Consider the following 11,837-nt stretch of genomic DNA (forward strand, 5'->3'; position numbering starts at 1 on the left):
TTCCTCATCAATTAGTTTAGTAATTTTAACCAAAAAAGTTAAAATGTGATTTGCTTAGAGTAACTTTTTCTTAACAGTCCTGTCTTTTCTAAACCATCTGTTGTTTTTTCTAAACCATTTGCTGTCTTTCTCTCAAACCATCTGCTTATTAATATATTCCAGAATTTTGCCTGGGTTTGACACCATTTCTCTAAGTATTCAAACTCTCTTCCTTCCAACTCTTCTTTCAAAATAATGACATCTGCCTGTGTCCAATTTTTTTAGAACCTTTCTCAATATTTGTAATTTCTTAACTATTACCAGTGATACTTTCCTCATCTCATCAATTATTGCCTCTGGTACTCACAGTCTGATTCACCCGGATCTAAAGAATTGACCTTTCTGACATCTTAGGTTCACCCCTCTAGTCACAGAAAGCACTTACAGCTATCAAATACTGTAACCATGACTACAGATAATCCCAGAGATAGGTCAGGAAACCTTATCTTATGGATGGAGCACCTCCAGCCTGGGAAACCTGCGTGTCCACTCAGCTATGTGCTGAGGGTCTGCTACATGCCAGGCATTCAGCACACACACCCCATTTAACCCTAAATGAGGTTCAGAGAAAAAAAACTGACCAAGGTTACACGCGAAGTCAGGCTGAGTCAGGAGCCAAACCCAGTGTGTCCAGTACCTAGGTTCTGCCTGCCTTCTGAGCCATACCTACCTCGTTTCTAGGACTCTGATTCTGTCTTCTCACCTGTCTAGGCCCTCAATTCCCTTTTAATTGTATCTGTTGTACACTTGACAACATTAAGACACTTCTCCCTGGTGAAGAAAATGGGAACTTGTCAGAAATTGAGGAACTTGGCTCCCCCTCTCGTGTCTATTGTACATTCTAAGCATTCGCCAAATGATCGAGCGTGTTCTAGCAAAAGGAGTTTTGTCATTTTTTTCACGTTTCAACTTCCCTTGTACTTTCACGTTGACCTCTCTCCCCACCTTTCACCTGAAATCCCCTTGATGGCATTGGTTACCCTCGGTTCCTCTAGACCCTCAGTATATGCACTCTGGTCTGTATTGGCAGTCCGTATATCATGCATCAATGCTTCTTTGAATCCCATGCCCCTAAACACCAGGGCTCTCACTACACCCCACTTTCTGTGCAGCCCTGATCTTCAAGTGGGAGAGCCTTCTCAGTGCCCTGCCCACCCTCCCTAAGGCCCGTTCCGTGCCCTCAGGAACTTAACAGCTAAAGACCTAGCTGTTCACTACGGTATCAACCGAACACTCCAAGTCCCCCTTTGCCTGGAGGCATCTTCATCTTCAAAAGGGACTGATGAAGTAAGGTACAGTGATTCTAAGCACATCTTCTGGAAACAGACTACTGGGCCCAAGCACTCACTTGACCACCTATGACCTCTGTGACCTTGGGCAATCCACTTAACATCTCTGGACCTCAGTTTATTTCTGTGTATGATGGGGATAATTAATAATTCTACTAGGGTAAATGTTGGTTGTTACTTACCATCAAGTGAACCTTAATGTAGGTCTTTTTGCCCTCAGAATGTAAATGGAAGAAGGAGGTATTTGAGAATCAGGAGCCCTGAAGGTTGCCATTCCATTCATACTGTGTGGGTGGTGACCCCTTTTACTTAGCAATAAGCAGCAACACAACTGAGTTGTCAGTGTCACCACATCCAAGCCAGCGGCCAGAAGTTACAGACTCAAATGCCAGGGAAACAGACCAGATTCTATCAAAATGGAGAACTCATGACCTTTCTGAAGAGGGCAGCCTTACTCAGTACCCCCAGGAAACTGTGGCCTCAATCTTAACGAAGCCTCCTTTGCTATTTTTTCTAAGAGATACCCAAAATCCAGACTTCTATGAAAAATCTCCCAACTTTTAAATGTTGCTAAATTATGTTTTACATAATTAGCATTTTTATGAACAACACATCATAGTTTGCAACCTTAGGCCTAAAACCTGAAGCCTGAAGCCCCGCTGCCCTAGTCCCAGAAAGGACTTGTGGCTACCACATGCTGTAACCATGACTACAAATAATCCCAGAGATAGGTCAGGAAACCTTATCTTATTTATGGAGCACCTCCAGCCTGGGAAACCTGCGTGTCCACTCAGCTATGTGCTAGAGTCACCCTTTTTTTTGTCACAGATATTAATTTACCACAAGACCGCTCTTGTCAGGTCCCCCAGAATCCCCAGGTCAAATTCCTGGCCCATCCCAAGATTCCAGGCACTCACCGGTGATCTTATTTATGGTGTCACTTACTAATGGTGCTGAGATTAAGAACCTGGTGAAACAGATGCCAGGCAAGCTGTTGCTAAAATTGTCTATGTATGGTTCGAGGCAGGGGAACCGGCCCCTGCCCTCCGCATCAGTGGAAGTGAGGCAGAGGTGATTGGAGCCAGCACCCAGCATGTTCACGGTCAGGTCTGCTGAAACCCACAAGGCAATCCATTTGGGGACACCAGTGCTGGTGGCAGCTGTCGAGTAAGCCTTGCTCATTTGAGCATTACGAGGGAGCTGCAGAAGCTTTGATAAGTCACTGAGAGCCAAGTCTATCTTTGGAATCCAACATAATTTTCCAGCAGACTCAACCCACAAAGACTAGAGCTAGGGTTAGCTAAGATTTAATACCCACAAGTAGCCAAAATATATATTTAAAAATGCTTTATTTCAGTGTTGTTTGAATTGGCAAAATAAATAAATAAAATAGAAGGGACTTCCAATGTTTATCTGTAGAGAACTGAAAAATAATTATAGTACGTCCAGCCAGTAAAAGAGATACGGCCAGCTATGGGATAAATGAAATTAATTTTTAAAATCCATAGAATAATATGTGGGTTAAAACTAATAAAGAAAATAAAAGAAGGAAATAAAAACCTGTGTGAATGTATGTGTAAGTGTAAGTAGATATATGACTATGTGGGCTCAATAGGCTTAGGAAAAAAGCTGGAAAAATACATACCCAAGCAACAATAGTATGCCAGGAAAAAAAATTATTTTTATTGAACATACTTGGGCATTTTGTTTCGTTGCAACAAGCAAGAAGTAATTTTGTAAATTAAAAAAAGTGAATTATGTAAGGAAAACATTTAATCCTTATCAGATTAAGTCAACTCGTAATTAATTTACCACCTGTTCTGACTCTAATACTGTTCTATATATCATCAAGAATATTTAAAAACACAACCTCCTCCAATCTTTGAGTATTATAGAATTATAACCCACTAGGGGAATACAGAATATATATATATATATATATATATATATATATATATATATNAATATATATATATATATATATATATATATATATATATATATGTATATGTATATATATATATATATATAAATACTACTTAAACCCAAGCAATCAAGCCCTTCCCTTTTCATAAATAAAAGAGAGTTATATCACTCCTTTTTTAGAGACGAAGGAAATAGCTACAGAGAAACTGAACACCATTGAGTGAAAGACCTGGGTCCTCATTCGAAATCCAGAATCTTCAGTACTGAATGTTTAAAGATAAATGTCTTCTTTGGGGTTTCATAGTTGTCAGGGTGTCATGGCTCTGATGAAGAAGGGCTATTTCAACAAAAACTAAGAAGCATTTAGAAGGGCTTAAGCAGAGGCGAGGTACCCAGGTTTCAAGTTTGGCTTTCTACACAAGCGAGATGTGTCAGCTTATTACCAATCTTGCCTTTTCACTTATTTCTTTAAGCCAAATCTGCTGCAAAGATCCAACAAAAATCATGGGCGCAACCCAGCTATCTTTCATGGAGCATTAGAGTGGCAGAGAATTTAGAAATCACCTCTTGTGACGTCTTGATTTTAAAGGTGGGAAACCGAGATCCAGAAAAGCCTAAATACTGTCATACAGCTGACCATAGGCAGGGCTGGGACTTGAATATACTACCATTTCACACATGCATGCCGTGCTCATCCTCATGAATGACCCAGTGATACACGGAACTAGCATCCCTAGGTAACCAGGCAGGTGCTTCCACCCATTACAATCTGAGCAAGGCAAGATTCTCAGTGGTTCAGAGTTCCTCAAATCAGCTTTAACGAAGCAGGCAGCCATGCCATTTTAATCATGTCTTTTTCGAATCAGCTTTTGCTAATTTGTGATTTTCTATCAGCAAGACAGATGATGGACCAGCACCAGCACAGCTCTTGTGTATCATGTGCCTATTCTACGGCCCTCACTGAGAGTGGGGCTTTTGATTATGTACTCTTTTAACAATCTAGGAGGTAAACTATGATCTCCATTTTATAGCTTATAAATGATAGCACCAAAGGCTCAAATCCAGGCCTGTTAAAAATACATTTAGGGCATATGACCCATGTGCTGCCTTCCATGGCGTAGCAGGAAAAGCATTGGATGTGGCCCAAAGACTGGAGCTTCTTTAGAAGCAAAATATGCTAATAAAATCTCTGCTTCCAGCGGGGGGTCAATGGAAATCAAATAAGAGTACATTTCATCCTGTCATCTCCTGACCTATAAAAGTGAGTTAGAAGACCAGACTCTTGGAGAGTTGCTGCCTCCAGGCTCTACAAAAAGTGTCTGCTCATTTCTCCTTGTTCCAGATTTCTGGATCGTGTCCTCAGGCCAGCGTCCTGCTGTCCTCTGATCACAGCAGCACTCACTTGGATAGTCTGTGAAGTCTGTTCTCCCTTGGAGCAGATGATAGGTCTCAGGCTTAAAAATCCTATAACTCTCATCCTCTGAGTTTCTTGAAGTGGGCATTCAGGAGAGCTGAAGCCAAAAATAGAGGCTTCCTCATTTAAGTCTACAGGTTACTGCACCGTGCTCCTGTCTCCCAGTTCTGATCAGGTCTACCGCTCAATGCAGGGGGAGAAAAAGGATGGTTTTGTGTTCCATAGCAGGCCGCATGGGAACTGGTGTTTCTGTAGTGCAACTCTTTGCAAAGCAACATTTTCCCTGAGATAATGAGCTGGAATGACTATATCCCCTACTACTGGTTCTTCTTTAATTATTTCTCTACACAGAAAGGACTATGTCACTGAAAGTATAAAATGCACCTAAAAAAATATGCTTCAGTAAAGCCCCATAGAATCAAGGTGTGACATCCCCAAGAACGGCCAAGTCACAAAAGAGCTAGTCATGCTGGAGGCCAAGTTAAATAACTCATAATTTTTGATCTCTGGGTTCTGCTCGCACCCTTGAGTGTGGGCTTATGAAATGCCTGCACAGGCAAGACGGCCCCTGTTGAATCTTGCTTGGCTTGGCCCCTGCAGGGGTAACCCTTCTGTGATTTGGCTTCCCCCACACATCTCACACCTTTCCACAAGTGACCTTTTCACTCTGTGCTTGGCTTTTCTGTGGTGGGTTAAGTGCCTGCACACATTCACATCATCAGGTTCCTGGTGTGAAGATGACGTGGCCATACATGGTATTGCTCTCCAGATATGCAAGAGGCTTGAAGTTCTGCTTGGCTCCCTGCAGTCCTTTCTGGGATAATTATGGAGAAAAAAAGATATGGCAAGATGATCTATGCCCTACATGTCTCCATGGTGCTGCCTCTTGTTGCTCCTTGAGTCGGTCAGGACTTTTATTTTATCAAAATGAGTTTCCACGGATCTAATGGCACCTGGTCCCTTGAACTCTAAATCTTAGAGCGTGTGCTTTTATTTCCTCACCTTCCAGAGCCATTTCCTCTGATATGAAATTTCCCAGAATTCTATAGTCATACTGCGTGATGTAGGAGTAGGCGTCTGCATTTGCTTGGAGCGTTCCAATAGGCCACCCTGCTTACAGTCACTGGTCTGCAGCTTATCCTCTGTCTGTTAAGCAGTCTTGCTAATACTCATCCATCATTATCTCCTGGAAGTCTTCCTTGAACTCTGGATGGACCCATCTGCTTCTCTTCTGGACTCCCGTGGCATCATGTTTATCTCTATCATAGCATTTCCTCGCTGCAGTAATTGTTTCTGCTTCTGCTCTATCTACATGCTAGACTGCAAGCTCCTAAACTGTATGGACCAGCTCTTACTCATCTATAGATCACCAACACCGTGCACACCATATATGTCCAGTACATGTTGATGAGCCATTGTCGAAGGTTTAGTTGAATAAGTTTGGGTGAATATTATTTCCAAGGCTGTGAATTAGTTCTATTCTGTAAACTCTTTTTATTGCCAGTATTATTTTGTCATGAAACATTAAGCATGGGTTGTGTTGACACTCAACTACAAGGACACACATCCATCTGAAGATGTCACCACAGGAAGACTAATTAGTTTAACACTCAAAGGGTGTACTTTATTTACCAGATCTTCTGGAGGGCCACAGGGAGGGAGATGCCTGACTTTCCCTGTGCTCTCACATTGTAAGAAATAAGGAATCCAACAGCCACCTTGGGCTGGCCTTTGGTCTGCTCGTAGCTCAGCATCCTCTGGCAGTATTTTCCTGAAGTCCCCCCAGAAAGTTCTACTCGGCTTCACAGTCATTATCAAACCAAACTGTCTAATGCGACATATGGACCCTCTGTATCAACTTTCCAGCTACACACCCACCACACAAGCATGCTTCTGTCTTAGATACAGACCGTATGCCCCAGAGATAACCTCTACCAAGGTCAGCACCACCAGTTTGCTTGAGGGTAGCCCTGTTCAGCTACATAATAAAGGATCCCAGTGATGAAGTCTCAAGGAGTCTTGCATGATGGTGGCTTAACCAGAAAACAGCCCTTCCAACTCTGGATGCTCTGGCTTTTGCCCAGGTGATTTTACTGGGCCTCAATCAACTCTAATTCTGAATAGTAAAGGAAGCCCTTCCTCAGCCCAGGAGAATGAGCCCATGTGAGAGTGAGGCTTGGAGAGCTTTAATGAGAAGATGTATATAAGCCCATGGTACAAAGAGACAAAACCAGTATTTAGGGGAAAGGCTCTATCGATGAAGCATGAAGCCCTCCTGAGACCAGGGGACTCTGGAACTGGGAAATGGAACCTGTGGCATTGTGCCTATGTGGTTCTGGGACCCATTTCTGGATGAAGGAATTGCCAAACTAGTTCTCCTGTGAGGAGAAGTCTAATTAGTGAGGAGGCCCGAGATGGTTGTTGGCTCGTTGTCCTGGGTACCTCACTCTGTGAGCTTCACCTCTGAGGTGCAGCATTCTTAGCTCAAAAGCAGCCTGGGTGCCGACACAGGATTAGACAAAGCCTAGCTTCAGAAACGTAGTTTGGAAGCCATATAGGAAGATTCTATTAGGTCTTTGGGGGCTGCACAAAGCATGACATGGCAAAGCTTTCCATGCTTCTACTTTGAAGTAGGAAGTGTCGTCCTAAGACCTGCGAAAGCTATAGGCTGAGTAGAATGGTATCCTGACACTGCAGAGATGGTCTCCATATCCATTCAGTAGTGATGCTATCAGCTAAGAGTGCCTGGGGCACTCACCTGGCCCCACAGACTTTCCCAAATGGCGCCATTGTTGTGGCTGGACCAGCCCTTGTGGCTGTTATTATGATTGCAAGCTACACCTCAGCAACAACCATCCAGGAACTTTGAAAAAAACATTTTTTCACAGGTCCTGGAGGGTACACGGCATGCCTGGCACAACATAGCAAGGTTGGGGGTGGAAAGAGAGAAGACCTGGGGTTCTACCTTGATTGGGGTGGAGGGTCGGGTGCCTAGGGTTTAACGGGTTCACGCTTTACTGATGAGTTTAAAACATAAGAGCAGGAATGAAAGGGCGGGGAAGGAAAAGCAGGCTCACCCAAGCAGTTAACCCAAGGCTCTCTCTAAAAGGGGAATTTCATGGGTGCAGTGGCCTGGATCTAGCTGTGTAGCTGGCAATATGTTTATTCGAGATGGATGCCTTTGAAATAGAACCACAGCAATCAAAAGCTTCATGCCAAGCACTAACATTGCAGTCAAAAAAAGCTACTAATTGTCAGACACTTACGTGACAGTGTCATACTTGGAATCATGCTGGAGGAAGCCAAGTAAGAGCTGATTTCTTCCAAACTAGGGCTTTCTCGGGGCAGGGAACATGACCTCGCTATAGCATTCTCAGCATTTTACTCACGTAAATAAATGTAAAAACAAACTAATGAAAAGCCTTCTCTAATAAGTTAGTTAAACTTATAATACATTGCGTAATAGTGCAGGCTCTGAATAGGGCTCCCTGAGTGTGTGTGACCTTAAGCAAGACTTTTAGCCTCTCTGTGTTTTATTCTCTGACCTATTATATTGGTATAATAATAATATCACTCTCATAAGATTGTTGTTGAGATATAAGAAGATGTATGGAAAGCACCTAGCTAGCACATAATAAGCGCTTGAGAAATGTTTCTTGTTTTATAATTATTATCACTGGAGAAAAGCTCATTCTGCATTTTATAAACCCTAAAGATGTTTTAGGAGAATGGGAAAGCGCTCCCACTGAACACTACTGAGGTCAAGTCAGCTGCTCCAGGTTAAAACATCAGAGAAGCTAGGACCAGAAGGTAGCCTTATCCTTACCTGCTGCTTTAATAGAAAATGCAGATCTTAGAAAATAAGTCTAGATCGGCTCAGGGGCTTGCAGACCCCCTAATGCCTGTCAAAGCTGTTTCCTTCTCTTACTAGACCTTCAACTAGACTATAGTTCCCAGCTTCCCCTGCAGTTAGGCGTGCCCATTGGAGTACCAACTGTAAAATTAGGAGGAAGTCACATCACCAATTTCAGGCCTGACTTATAATTACCTCCCATGTTTAAGCTTCCATCCTTTCTCTCTCTGCTACCTGAATAGAGAGGTACCAAGCTGTGTGCTGAAGGTAGTGAAGGCTGGAAGGAGCCTGGTTCCCAGAATCACTGCTTGGAGAAGGGCCACCTCTCCAGGAAGCCCATATTGGATTGTGAGATGCGTGAGAAATAAACACTGAGTGTGTTCAGATTTGGGGATTTATCTGTTACATCATCTGGAGACAGCTCAGGAGGGGCTTTCCCTGCAGATGGGTGGGGGAAGGATGTGCAGTATAGAAAGATGGGGAGAACTCCAAGAATCCTATTCATGGGGTACAGAAACTTCTAGAATGAGGAACTGCCGGAGGGTGGGCTTGGCAACCCTTTGGCAGCCCCCTTTGTCTGCTTCAGCTTTGCTGGGTGAAGACACTAAAAGGGACTCCAACCGTCTCTGGTTTTCTGTGCCTCTGCAGGGCCTGCAGTAAGGTCTAATGGATGCAGAAAGTGTGAGGAGGAAGCATCTGAACTGGGAAATGCCGTTAGGCTGGCCCATAAAAGATAAGAGCTGTGAGCAGTAAAATGAGCTAAGAAGGAAAACATGATGACTGTTTTCTCGGTTGTAAGCAGCAAGGCCCCCTTTCAGCATCCCACGTGGCAGTGATGCCTGGCGGCAGAAAGCAAGGGGCTCTGTGCAGAGCCCCGCTCAGGGAGTGTGGCCGTGAACCTGGCTTGGGGCCCTGGCCTGGGAGAGGGCTGGTGTGGTGGTGTTGCAGAGGATGTATTAATAGTTTGACTCCACCATCACCTCCCAGCCCCCACTGGTCCTCTCCAGTATGACGGTTCCCACGGAGACCCTGGAGGACAACATGAATCGCCCAAGCTAGGACAAAGCGAGGACATCTCACACAAGATATAGGAGTCCAGAATCATGGTGCCGGGAGCAGAGGTGAGATGTGACTTAATAGAGTCACCGCAATAGAGAATACCTTTCCTAATAGAGAATACTTTTCTTAACTGTGCTGCTTCCCACCCTCACAGCAGGACACCCTCCTTTCCCATCCGTTTATAGTTTCCGTGACTTCTTCAAAGGAAAATTCAGGCTCAACCTTCTCCACAAACACTTCTCTCTCTATTGTAGTCCCGATCAATCTCATTTTTAGAAGGACACAGTGGTGGAAAAGCCTGGGTTGCAGCCCTGCTTTTGTTCCTTGCGAGCTTCACGATTTTGTGACATTACCAACCTCTATAGGTTTCAGTTTCCCCATCTATAAAATAGGGATTGAAATACAAATCCTGTAAGGTAGTTGCAAGGATTATAGGATAACTTTGCATAATGTGTGACATGTAATAAACACTTAATAAAAACGTGTTTCCTTCTAAAATTGTGCAGCATAAGCAGGCATGCGCCAGAGATACTGCAGGTTTGGTTCCAGACCACTACAATAAAGCAAATATCACAATAGAGTGAGTCACATCAATTTTTTGACTTCCCAGTGCATATAAAAGTTGTTTACATGATACTGTAGTCTGTTAAGTGCACAATAGCATTATGTCTAAAAAATAATATACGTAATTTAATTAAAAAATACTTGATTGCTAAAAAGTGCTAAACATCATCTGAGGGCCGGCGGAGTGGTGCATTGGTTAAGAGCTGGCTTGGCACGCCAAGGGCCCCAGTTCGGATCCCACATATGAGGGCCAGTGACACTGCCCTCTACAGCTAAAATGCTGAACAACAGCTCAACCTGGAGCTGGGCTACTGAGAGTCGCCTGCTACATGTAGGCTTCAGTCCCTGCTGTAGTGGGTTGCCATGGGCTACCGTGTGTAGCCAGCAGCCAGCGTGAGTGGCCAGCAGCCACTGTGAGCAGCCGTCCAGAAGCCGGTGACTGATCTGCCTCGCCCGGGAAGAGCGCAATGATAATACCAACATGGGCCAGTGAAGCGACATCCTCCACAACTAGACTGAAGAACAAAAGGACAGCAACTTGTCTGTTCCCCTTCCCCCAATTCCCCAATAAAAATCTTTTTAAAATAAATAAATAAATAAACATCATCTGAGCCTCCAGCAAGTTGCCATCTTTTTGCTGGTGGAGAGTCTTACTTTGATATTGATGAAAATGCAATATCTGCAAAGTGCAACAAAAAGGTATGTCTGTATGACCTTTACCACCAGTTTAATACTTTTATTGTTCAGAGTTTCATATGCACATACCTTGACTCCTCCGCCAAGCCAAAATCTTCTCGAAGTTAGAAATTTTCTATATCCTCATATAATGGAATAGTTTCAAGAAAAATGTAGAATACCAAGCTGTTTTTAATACTTTTTATTAATTATTGTTCATTACCTTGTTATTAATTGATGATTTGATCATTAGTGTTTACCTTTTAATAAAGTCAGGTAGAAGGGGTAACTCTCATCCTCTGCCAAGGAAGTGATGAAAATAGGGCTTTATTGGGGCCATGTAGAAGAGTAGAAGATAGATTGCGAAACAACAAGTCTTTAAGAGGCCCCAGTCCCAGAAGGCCAGCAGCAGGGCTTCAGCAAATAAGTATCAGTGCCACAAAGCCCTTGGAAGGACAAAAAAAATGCCTTGCCTCAGCGGATGTGAGACTCACAGAGCGCATCTTCTAGTGAGAGGATGGCTGCCCGCGGCAGAAGTTGGAGTTAGCAAATTCTAAGATAATGTCTGTGTAAGGCTGGTGGCAATCTAGTATCTAAGTTAAGTTTACATGAATCTGTCACAGAATACAATGAAGAACAATAAATCATTGTTGATTTAGGTCCCGTTAATTTGGAGTGGATGATAATTCAGCCATACAACCATGTTGCAATATCCTTGAGAAATGGGTTTGGTCTACAGATTCAACACTAAGAATGAATAGGTGTTGCGATTCTGTGATAGGCCAGGAACTGTCCTAGGCATTGAGAATGCAGAGACTGTGAACAAGATAGCCTTTCCCCTAGAACCGTGAGCAAGGCTAGAGTATCTTAATTTATTGAGGAATGATCCTTCTATAGCCCCGTGAATATAATAATGTCTAAATAGCCCTTCGTATGTAACCAATATGCCAATGATAATCATTTTCACCATTTCATTTAAGAGAATTGGGTAGAGCATACAGTTCTTCATCCAATTTGT

This window comes from Hipposideros armiger, unplaced genomic scaffold, assembly GCF_001890085.2.
Source record: "Hipposideros armiger isolate ML-2016 unplaced genomic scaffold, ASM189008v1 scaffold_247, whole genome shotgun sequence".
NCBI lineage: Eukaryota > Metazoa > Chordata > Mammalia > Chiroptera > Hipposideridae > Hipposideros > Hipposideros armiger.